Genomic DNA, 12,588 nt, shown 5'->3' on the forward strand with positions numbered 1-12,588 from the left:
GCACGGAGACTGCGTTTGTGCAGCCCATGCACCGTTGTGGTTCACTGCGTTCAGTTCAAAAGGGAAGGCCTTGGACTGCGTGTGAGCAGCCAGCCACGTTCCCTGTCACCTGCATTGTTTTGAGCCAGAGACTGCATGCGGGCAGCCTGGCTCCCTGCTAACTGCTTTCTTTTGCAGAGTTCAATGATCCTGGGCCATGGTTTAGTGTAAAATTTGTAAGTTAAGGTTAAGATGTACTGTAAATATGAGTGCGCCCCCGGCATGTCTGTCTAGCGCCGGCAATTTTATTTAAGTCGTCCGTGTGAGTGAGTTTGTTTAGGTAGTTACGCAGCCCTCAGGTTATTTATTTTGGGGACACGAATACCATGAATGTCGCACTCAGGGATCCGTAGGTAAAATGTACTTGGGGAAAACTACACATAATGGCACACGAAAATTTGACGACTCGGGACGAGTCTGTAAAAAGGGGAGGGGGTAGTGTTGTGGTTACCAAATTCGCAAACCACCATTCAGGTCCCTTAGGTGAGGTATCTCGGTAAGTGCATGTGTAGTTAGGCCCAAACCCGTTGTCTAGTGGGAATACATGTCATTTATGCGTTCTGCGACTCTTCAGGATAGCCGTTTTTCTTTTACTATCTTTATTTTGGACCAACCGCCATGATTACCACCACAACCACAACATCAACCACCAACCACAACGCCGCTTCACCACAACCGCCACGACCTTCACGTCACACCTCGCAGCCGTCGCATCGCCACCGTTCTTGCGCCGCCTGTGGGTACCGGTGTTGGACTCGTGCAGGGCGCGCGCCGAACAGCGTGTACAAAATCACGGATTTTGTGCTTCAAAAACGGATCAAAAACGACACACGCCCACTTTTTGCCGTCCAACCGGTGAGCGAGGGGCGAATTGGCCCCGCCCCCAGGGCGATCGATATATGCAAATTTATGGATCAAAAAGCCTTCACGCCCACTTTTTCTCGGGCCAATGGGGAGCGAGGTGAAAGGTCAAAGGGATGGGGTCAAAGGCGAAGCTACGGGGGGATAAAAGGACCGTGTTCGTCAGTCAGAAGGAAAGAGAGCGAAGTAGGAGAGTCGAGAGGCGGAAAGTAGGAGAGTCGAGAGGCGGAGAGTCGGGAGTCGGAGAGTCGAGAGGCGGAGAGTAGGAGAGTAGGAGAGTCGGAAACAGAGAGTCAAGACTTCGCGGGCGGTGGAGCTGCTTGTCGTGTGCGTTGGAGTCGGAACGGAGGGGACGGAGCTGTGGAAAGGCGGCGACACCAGACGAGGGGGTGCTCGCGTCGTGCAGGGAGCTGCACCCGAGGGAGGCCGACAGCGCGACCTGGCCCAGGTGGAGACGCTCGTCGCAAAATAATAAAGATCCTCTATACCCCGAGCATCAGCAACCCCCTCCTGTTTCCCCCCGCGCTGAGATAGTGCGACCAAGGGGGCCCCTTTCCCACCCCCTACCAGACACCGTCCGCGAGGCCCGCGGAGTTGAGGCGCCATCGCCGCTCCGCGTCTCATCACCAGACGGGTTGGCGCGACCCGGTCTCGGCCTCTGGCCCGCCTCATCCTTGAGGGTATTTCTTTTCCTTGGTTTTGGGTGTGTTGTCGGCGCCGTCTGTGAAGTAAAATTGTATAAGTGTTGCCGTGTGCTCGGTAGTCGGTATTAGCTCTGCATTGTGTCTTCGCTTTTATATTTGCTTTTTGTGTAAATTGAATTGTGTTTTTCTTTTCTGTGTGCTTTTGGTGGAATTGAATATGTGTGCTTCCCGTGTGCCGCGAATAAATGTGCTTTGTGTTGAACTGTTCTCCCGCTTCGCTTCGTCATTTCTCCCATTGAATCCTCATCTTGCTTCACGTAAAGGGTTGGTAGTGGGCTGAATACGCCCGATAATTAATCGAACCGTCGAGGTCGACGATAACACCGCTCGGTTATTCTGATAGTACGGAACGGGTCGCTTAAGTGGCCCGTGTCCGAAGTCGACCTGCGGCGAGGTGCGATCGCCCGGTCTACCCTCCGCGTGGGTACTGAGGTCGAATTTGGCGAGCAACCCTATCCCACGCGGGGGCTGATTGGCTCGATCGCGGTGAGACCGAAAGGTCCACCCGTGACTGGTTCCCGGCGTTAGTCCGAGAGGGTCACGACTGGATTGTCCGTCCGGTGGGCGACGTGCCGCGATTCGAGTTACGTGGCCGTCAGCACGCCGGCGGGCGCGAATCCGCAACAATATATATATATATATATATATATATATATATATATATATATATATATATATATATATATATATACATACATACATACATATTGTTGCGAATTCGTGCCCGCCGGCGTGCGGACAGCCACGTAACTCGGATCGTGGCACGTCGCCCACCGGACGGACAATTCAGTCGTGACCCTCTCGGAACAACGCCGGGAGCTAATCACGGGTGGGCCTTTCGACCTCACTGCGATCGTGCCAATCGGCCACCCGCGTAGGATAGGGTTGTTCGCCAAACTCGACCTACCTAAGTACCCAAGCGGATGGTAAACCGGGCGATCGTACCTTGCCGCAGGTCGACTCCGGACACGAGCCGCTTGGGCGGCCCGTTCCGTACTATCGGGATAACCGAGCGGTGTTATCGTCGACCTCGATGGTTCAGATTATTTACGGGGCGTTTTGCACCCACTACGAACCCTTTACGTGAAGCAGGATGGAGATTCAATTGGGAAAAGACGAAGCGAAATGGGAAAACAATTCACACAATGCACATTTATTTCCCGGCACACGGAAAGCACGTATATACAGCCATACAGTCAAAATGCACATAAAGCAACCAAAACAATAAAAGCAACAACGACGCAGAGTTAATACCGACTACGCGCACACACGGCAACACTTATGCAGTTCTACTTTACAGACGGCGCCAACACACATTTACACAAAAGCAAAGAAAAGAAGCCACCCTCATAGACAAGGAGGCAGACAGGCCTGTAGGCCAAATGTGCGCGTGACCTGGAGGAGCGGCCAGGTCCGCGAGACCGGGGGGGTCCTACCCGCGTCTTAGTGATGCGTTGGCGGGCGAGCCGCAAATGTGGCCGCGCGGCTATGCCCCGACTCCGTGCTCCTTGGCGGGTTTCGTTGGCATGACGTTTGGAGTGGGGTGGGAACGGGGCCCCCTTTTGCACTATCTCAGCGCGGGGGGAAAGGGGGAATTGTTGATGCCGTAGGGGGGAGAATGGCTGGCTGGCTTGGGTCCCGTGACGAGACGAGCGATTTCCCCACACCGTAACCTCGTTGCCGACCGCCGTCCTTCTCGCCTCGGACCCGAGCTCCTTTGCCTCTTCCCGCAACTCTTCTCAGTTCTGCACTCTCCTCACCCGACCGACTCGACTCTCCCACTCCTTTCAGTTCCGCACTCTCCTCACCCGACCGACTCGACTCTCCCACTCCTTTCAGTTCCGCACTCTCCTCACCCAACCGACTCGACTCTCCCACTCCTTTCAGTTCCGCACTCTCCTCACCCGACCGACCCGACTTGACTCTCCCACTCCTTTCAGTTCCGCACTCTCCTCACCCAACCGACCCAACTTTACTCTCCCTGCCACTCCCCTCAGTTCCCTTGCGCTCGTCTTTTTATAGGCGGGCAGGAGAAGCCAGTATGCAAATATTCAGATCAGAATGACCTCAGGGGCGGAGCCACGCTCGCCCATTGGTCGGAGGAAACGGGGGCGTGAACCTCCCCTGATCCTAGAATTTGCATATATCGACTTCACACACACGCGTCTGGAGGTGGGGCCAAGCTGCCCCGCGCTCGCTAATTGGACGGAGGAAAAGTGGGCGTGTAGCGTTTTTGATCCAAATTTTCCCTCGGAAAGGCCGCTATTCGCGCTCGCGGCTCGGTGCGTTCGGCACCAATCGCCGAACGGGCCCGAGACAGCCCGACGTTCAGTGTTCACAGGTGGTGCGGGAATGGCCATAGAGGGAGAGAGGGGAAGGTGGTGGTGGTTTGATGGTTATGGTGCCGTTTGGGAATGGCGGTGATGCGATGATGTGGGAGCGTAGATGGTGGCGGTGGCGTGGTTGTTGTGTGATGGCGGTTGAGACGTGGTTGGTTCAAAATGAAGATAGAACAGAAAAAATGGCTAACTCAAAGCGTCGCAGCCCAGATGAATCACATAAATTCCCTCTATACAATGGGTTTGGGCTAACTACACATGTACCTATGAAGATGTCTCACCTGAGGGTCCTGAATGGTGGTTTGCGAATTTCCAGAGCCGTAACACTACCCCCTCTCCTTTTTACAGACTCGTCCCGAGTCGTCAAATTCTCTTGTGCCATCATGTGTAGTTCTCCCCTAGTACGTTTTACCTACGGATCCCTGAGTGTGACATTCATGTTATTCGTGTCCCCAAAATAAATAACCTGAGGGCTGAGTAACTAACTAAACAAACCCACTCACTCGGACGACTTAAATAAAATTGCCGGCGCTAAGACAGACATGCCGGGGGGCGCAAAACACATTTACAGTACATCTTACTTGCAAATTTTACACTAAACCATGGCCCAGGATCAGTGGACTCTGCAGGGAGCAAAGCAGTTAGCAGGGAGCCAAGCTGCTCGCACGCAGTCCAAGGCCTCCCCCTTTTAAATGGGCACAGCGAACAACGGCGCTTGGGCTGAGCAAATGCAGTCTCCTGGCGTGGCTGCCTACAGGTCAGTCCCGGCAGCTTGCAAACTGTTGCAACGATCCTGGCGCACATGGCAATGAACAAGAGGCGGTGCGAGGGAGCAAAGCAAAATTGAACGGGGGCAAAAAGTAGATGAGGGCAGTGGGCATGGCATGGCAAAGGCGGCAGGCAAACACAGCCTGCAGTACAAGGCCGTTGCAGGCCAACACAGCCGGCAGACGATCCGACCGGTACAGGCCTCGCAGCAAAACAACAGCTGCCGATGAAGTTGGCCGGCCTTTGCCTTGCAGTGCAGTTTGATGGAGGGAGTGCGGTGGTGCTGGCCACTCAGAAGGCGGGCTCGGACCTACCTACCTGTCTCCCTCCCATCTATCGCCTTTGCCTGTCACTGTCAATACCCACTCCCTTCATTTGTCAAAACCCAATTTAGCCCCAACTTTTTTTTTTTTTTAATTTTGTTTTATTTTCCTTTTATACCTCCCCACTATAATTCGTCCCCTAACCCACTTTATCGTCCTTGTTCGGCTAACCTATCGTCCCCTAGCCTACTCCCAACCCCTACGTTCCCTTCCTGGAGGGGAATGAGGGAGAGCGTCCTGCGTCGAGGCCCAACGAAGCCTCAGGATGGCCTCCCCAGACTTCAGCGATCTTTAACCCAAAGTGGGTCCAGCGGCCCACAACGTGAGCAAAGGGATGGATGGTGCGGAGGGATACACTTCCTAATCTACCCTAACCATTAACTCTTAAACTACCTCGGGGCTTTCAACAAGCGCCTCTCACTTAAACTATTGGTTCTATCAACCCAGATTCCCATCGCCTGTGTTGGTGTCCTCACAATTTCGAGCCTCGGCCCCCAATTTTCTCTCCGTGCCCTCACACGGTCTCATGGCTGGGACGCGTGGCTCCCTTGGCAGGCACAACCCTCTGCCGATTCTCCGACGATGGCACCCCCTTGCACTACACTGCCTCCGAGCCTACCAGCTCCCTAAACACCGGGGAGTGCCTTCCCTGGCGACTCCCCTGAAACGCTCACGTGGCAGACTGGCGCCCCGGGCCCCTTCCCTGGGTGCCCGTGCTCAATGCACTGCCCACACGGCTAACGGCGCCCTGGGCCCCCGCATCCTGCGGGCGCACCCGTGCCCACTACGCTATCCTGCCCCCCCCATGGGCCCTTGGCCTACCACGGTCGACTAGCCCGGTGCCCAGGGTACCCACTCAGCGATACTCACCTTTTGCAGCCACGCTCCCAGCTCGTCAAGAGCGCTCCTGCACCCCTCCAAATGGGTTTCGAGCCTACTTTCCCACCAACAACAAAACGACCTCCATTTTGTCAATTTAACTAACCCAACTAACTCACTTTATTCTGACCCCGGGTTCCCTTGGGCGGGAGTCACTCCTCCCCCCAATCACTCATCGCATCATGCATTCCACATTCGCTCCACTCACACAGACCCGCTGGCCTCACTCACTCAACATGTCCCCACACAACTCACCAACACACACACACACCGCTGAACTCTGTCATCCTGCTAACTACCTCCCCTAACTCACTCGTGCTCCCACGTCTTCCCTTACACTAGTAGCACCTCCTTTTAACCTATGTAGCTAACCTACATCCCCACTACACATCCAAAGTCTGTCTCTGTCTTCAAAATAATTCCCATCTATCCATTTCCCAACCTAAAGTTCACTACAATCCCTCTACCTAATCCATTCCACGGGCCCCATGAGGACTTACCCCTGCCCCATGAGACCGGTCTAACTAACTCTAACCCATCCCCCTCGCTCGTTCCATCCTGTGCCCAGGACCAGGGGAGCTTCCACCCCATGCCCGGAAATCCTTTTCACCCGAAAGCGAGGCTTGCTTTTTTTTTTTTTAATGCGCAGCACCAGCGCGGCAACTCGCAACCTGCGCACCAGCGTGGCAATTCACAGCCGCGCACCTTTGGCGTGACGTCATGGCAGCTGTTCGCGTCCCTCGTCCCTCTTGGACGGTACCATCCGGCAGGGATTCACCCTCCTGCCAGATTCCAACCATACACGCAGCCATGACGTCACCCGGCGCATAAAAAAACATAAGCCACGCACTTCGTGGGGTTCCCCACGCGAACACCTGTGCTCTGCCCATTGGAGCTCAACACACACGCCCGCGTGGAGAACCCGTCCGGTCAAAATCCATAATCCTGCCTAAACTTTGTCCGTCGCGGGATCGGCAACATTCACCGCTGGCGTTTCCGGACTGGGCTTCACTCCCGCAAGCGAGCACGTGGGGGCCTCGTTGCACAGCACGGACCTCGCGCTCGCTGCTGGGTAAACCCGGCACGGTTCCCAATCCAACTACGGCCGTTACTCGGCCCTTGTCTCTCTGTCGCCGTCGTCGTCGTCACCATTCAACCCACGCACACCTGCGTGTTACAACGCTCAGACTCCACTCCATCACACTCACACCGGGAGACGCGGCTGCGTGCTCCCGCATGCCGACCGTCATCTCCCTCACACTCGGCCGTTCACTCACTCGTGCCATTTCCCTTGCACACATGTTTCCATTCGCACACGGCCGTTCACCAGCACCCGTGGCCCCTTTCACACACGGCGTGCTGGGAAGCACGCTCTCCAGCACACTTGCGACCACATCACTCACACACGGGGCTTCTGGCACATGCGGGGCTTCACCCATACACGCGGTCGCACTCACACCTTGCACCACACACACCGGGACAACACTCGTAACCACACACACTGGGACATTCACGCTGGAGACTCGCGCTACCACAAGGGGTTCTGGGGTCTCTATACCCCCCAAGCTCGGTGTGCACCCGTTCACAGCACTCCTCCCCTCGACCTCGCAAAGCACGACCGAACCCACCTGGTCGTGATCCGCCTCAAGGGGGCACAGCGTCTCCCTCTGTTCCCGAAGGAGGCCATCCAGCTGCTGGCACCGGGTCCCCAAACAGTCCGCCAGCTCCCCCTCATGGTCCTCCACTACCTCTGTGTGTGTGTGTGTGTGCTCGTCTTCAACCCCGTCCAATTCATCATGTAGTCTCTCCTCTATCGTTCTCATCTCCCGCATCTCTCTATTATTTCCGTCTCTTCCCTTGTTATCTCCCGTGTCTCTATACATTTTATTCTTTCCGTCGTCACCTCGTGTCTAGTCTCACACGTTTCGGTCTCCGTCACCCCGATTAGTTTTTCCCCTTGCGTCACCGTTACAGTTTCCGTCACCTCCACGCGTCTCTCCCAACACGTCCCCCGAATTATTTTCTCCCCACCCGCCTCCATTGCGGGCCTGACAACCATTGCACTCCCTCCCAGCTCGTTCGCTCCCACACGTGGCGTCGCCATTTTGAGCTCCCCTGTTATTGCCTTCATGCCCGCCTGCAGGCTTCGGCCCATGTTCTGCGTCTGACCCCGCATTTCTTCCATTTTGTTTGTGTTTGTATCCATTTTTTTGTTCACTTCATCTATTTTGCTTCCCATTTGTTGCATCTCCCCCCTCATTGCTTGTGTGATCATCTCCATCATTTGTGTGATGACTAATGGCGAAAGCAGGACCGATCCGCCACCATCGGTCTCGGTTTCGCTGGGAGCCGGGGAGGGGATTTGACGGAGGTGGGGAGGGGGGGTGTCATACCCCGCGGCCTCTGCCGCACCCATTTCGGGCTCTGAGTTTGGTTGGGGGGGAAATTGTTCCTGCATCACAATGGGAATGTCCTGCATGGGGATTTCATCCTGGACCATGGATTCTACACATTCTAAATCCATCTCGAATACCCCCGGCTCCCGCTCGCCTTGAGACTCCATCTTATTTCTCGTAAGGGGTTCATTTTAAATTGCTCGTAATTTGGAGGGAACGGGGGGGGGGGAGGGGTTGCTTCTCTCACCCCTGAACCAATTCCCCGTGAATTTAGCTTGGAGACGGGAGAGTTTGTATCCCGCTCTCTGACACCAGTGTTGCGAATTCGCGCCCGCCGGCGTGCGGACGGCCACGTAACTCAGATCGCGGCACGTCGCCCACCGGACGGACAATTCGGTCGTGACGCTCTCGGAACAACGCCGGGAGCTAGTCACAGGTGGGCCTTTTGACCTCACCACGATCGTGCCAATCGGCCACCCGCGTAGGATAGGGTTGTTCGCCAAACTCGACCTACCTAAGTACCCACGCGGATGGTAAACCGGGCGATCGTACCTTGCCGCAGGTCAACTCTGGACACGAGCCACTTGGGCGGCCTGTTCTGTACTATCGGGATAACCGAGCGGTGTTATCGTCGACCTCGACAGTTCAGATTATTTACCAGGCGTTTTGCACCCACTACGAACCCTTTACGTGAGGCAGGATGGAGATTCAATTAGGAAAAGACAAAGCGAAACGGGAAAACAGTTCACACAATGCACATTTATTTCCCGGCACACGGAAAGCACGTATATACAGCCATACAGTCAAAATGCACATAAAGCAACCAAAACAATAAAAGCAACAACGACGCAGAGTTAGTACCGACTACGCGCACACACGGAAACACTTATGCAGTACTACTTTACAGACGGCACCAACACACATTTACACAAAAGCAAAGAAAAGAAGCCACCCTCATAGACAAGGAGGCAGACAGGCCTGTAGGCCAAATGTGCGCGTGACCTGGAGGAGCGGCCAGGTCCGCGAGACCGGGGGGGGGGTCCTACCCGCGTCCTCGTGACGCGATGGCGGGCGAGCCGCAAATGTGGCCGCGCGGCTGTGCCCCAACTCCGTGCTCCTTGGTGGGTTTCGTTGGCACGACGTTTGGAGTGGGGTGGGAACAGGGCCCCCTTTTGCACTATCTCAGCGCGGGGGGAAAGGGGAAATTGTTGATGCCCTGGGGGAGGAGAATGGCGGGCTGGCTTGGGTCCCGCGACGAGACGAGCGATTTCCCCACACCGTAACCTCGTCGCCGACCGCCGTCCTTCTCGCCTCGGACCCGAGCTCCTTTGCCTCTTCCCGCAACTCTTCTCAGTTCCGCATTCTCCTCACCCGACCGACTCGACTCTCCCACTCCTTTCAGTTCCGCACTCTCCTCACCCGACCGACCCGACTTGACTCTCCCACTCCTTTCAGTTCCGCACTCTCCTCACCCGACCAACCAGACTTGACTCTCCCACTCCTTTCAGTTCCGCACTCTCCTCACCCGACCGACCCAACTTTACTCTCCCTGCCACTCCCATCAGTTCCCTTGCACTCGCCTTTTTATAGGCGGGCAGGAGAAGCCAGTATGCAAATATTCGGATCAGAATGACCTCCGGGGCGGAGCCACGCTCGCCCATTGGTCAGAGGAAACGGGGGTGGGAACCTCCCCTGATCCTAGAATTTGCATATATCGACTTCACACACACGCGCCTGGAGGCGGGGCCAAGCTGCCCTGCGCTCGCTAATTGGACGGAGGAAAAGTGGGTGTGCAGCGTTTTTGATCCGAATTTTCCCTCGGAAAGGCCGCTATTCGCGCTCGCGGCTCGTTGCGTTCGGCACCAATCGCCGAACGGGCCTGAGACAGCCCGACGTTCAGTGTTCACAGGTGGTGCGGGAATGGCCGTAGAGGGAGAGAGCGGAAGGTGGTGGAGAGTTTTCGGTGGTGGTTTGATGGTTATGGTGCCGTTTGGGAATGGCGGTGATGCGATGATGTGGGAGCGTAGATGGTGGCGGTGGCGTGGTTGTTGTGTGATGGCGGTTGAGACGTGGTTGGTTCAAAACAAAGATAGAACAGAAAAAATGGCTAACTCAAAGCGTCGCAGCCCGGATGAATCACATAAATTCCCTCTATACAACGGGTTTGGGCTAACCACACATGTACCTATGAAGATATCTCACCTGAGGGTCCTGAATGGTGGTTTGCGAATTTCCACAGACGTAACAATATATATATATATATATATATACATATATATATATATATATATATATATATATATATATATATATATATACATACATACACATAAACATATACATATCCCGTATATACATATAAAAAATATGTAGACGTATACATATTTATATACAGTGTGTATATATATATGTATATATATATATATATATATATATATATATATATATATATATATATATATATATATATATATATATATATATAATAATATATATACATAATAATATATATTCATATATATAAACATATACCGATGAAGCGGGGGTTGACTGTATATCTACATATATATTATACTAGTAGTAATGCCCGGCGTTGCTCGGACGAGCAACAAAGCCTGGCATTGCCCGGGCTTTCTTGCAAATTTTCTGAATAGCGGTTAGGGTTAGGGTTAGGGTTAGCTGTTAGGGTTAGGGTGAGTGTTAGGGTAGCTAACCCTAACCCTAACAACTAACCTAAACCCTAACCCTAACAGCTTAGCAGAGCGGAGGTAAACAGCGCCCGGGGCAAAGTGGAAATTTGCATCCCCCGTAGGCCTTAAACTTGAGTGGATTTGAATGGAAAATCCCATAAGGGATATCGATTTATCGATTTTTTTCGAATATCGGAAGTGTTATGGAAAAATTTTATAGCCAATGACCTAAGTTGGACCAAAAGCCATAATCGTATCGAATTTGAATGGAATCCGTTGGAGTTTGTGAAAATGCATCAAAACGAATTTTGAGGGGCCTCTTAAGGAAGACAATAATATCATTAGTACATGTGCCAAATCTTGTTTCATTTCATGCAGTTACAAAAATCTGATGGTGGAACAAAGAAAGGGGCGTGCCGAAATATTAATATAGATATATATATATATATATATATATATATATATATATATATATATATATATATATATATATATATATATATATATATATATATATATTACAGTGTTTTGTTAACTTTCTACATTACCTGCTGGTCCCAAACCGCGACTATAATCCTGTGCTGTTCTGAGCAACAGTCTCTGCCTTTCAAACCCCTCGACATATTTACTTAAAACGACACAAAGAAGAAATTAATAACTATATGCATATTTCATGAAGACTCCCTTCCGCCTGGAGGAAGGCATGCGTGACTGTTTGAAAAGTACACAATAGAACAGTGGAGACAAAAGGCGTTACCCTCGGGAGGTTTCAGTGAATTTCTAACAATGGTAACACGTTTCGTGCGAATTTATTTTCAGATTTTATCAGACAGGATGGTTCGTTTTAAGTTCACTGGGTAAACGTATGAATTGTCCATGAAGTTATACATTACCTTCAACCGACAATAGTGCAATGGTCTCTCTTGTGGTGGCACAGTGTCATGGTAACTTGTAAGTGTGGCTATCATTGCTTGTTGTCCATTGAGGGCCGAGTTGACATGTCGAAAATACCACGCACTTAACCACCAATGTTATACATCACACTTGTGTGCTAACAGACCCCACACCGAGATTATTCTCTCCTGCAGGAATAATGTGGAATTTGTTTTTAATCGTTTCTCATTACAAGCAAAAAGCTGTAACATTCGTACATCTGCTAAATATTTCATGTTCTCATTACGTTTTCAAGTCTGTTTGTCTGTCTGAGCAGGATATCTCAAAAAGTTATGGACGGAATCGGACAACTTGAAGCACAGGTTAGGTGTGTGCCAATGATGAATTGATTCGATTTTGATTAAGGTCCAGATCCAGATCCGGCCTATCAGTGGGATAAGAAACAAACTGTTTATCCTGGCAGAGGTATGCGCTCTATCAAGTGTCGTTCTAGTTCTTCCTACGACATCTACATGTAACATTAGAGTTCATATTTGAAGGTCAGCCTGAATAATTGCTCCAAACCATTAGCACAAACTGTGACAATTCCCACATCCTGCAAGTGCAACATACTGCTGGCCTTTCATAAATAAACAGAAATTATCCTGAAGGACCACACGATGTAAGAATGTACTGTGTCAACTACGCATTTGAAA

The 12,588-nt window shown here is 52.2% G+C and overlaps 2 protein-coding genes across 4 annotated transcripts in view; one reads left to right on the plus strand and one right to left on the minus strand.

Annotated features, from left to right (window-relative positions):
* The window catches only part of MTRF1L (mitochondrial translation release factor 1 like), a 180,202-nt gene that overhangs the window by 62,927 nt on the left and 104,687 nt on the right, over positions 1–12,588 (minus strand). The window lies entirely within an intron of this gene.
* The window catches only part of LOC147017321 (uncharacterized), an 87,149-nt gene that overhangs the window by 25,009 nt on the left and 49,552 nt on the right, over positions 1–12,588 (plus strand). The window lies entirely within an intron of this gene.

Source organism: Eptatretus burgeri, chromosome 11 (assembly GCF_056783735.1).
Source record: "Eptatretus burgeri isolate ZD-2024b chromosome 11, Ebu_testis_v1, whole genome shotgun sequence".
NCBI lineage: Eukaryota > Metazoa > Chordata > Myxini > Myxiniformes > Myxinidae > Eptatretus > Eptatretus burgeri.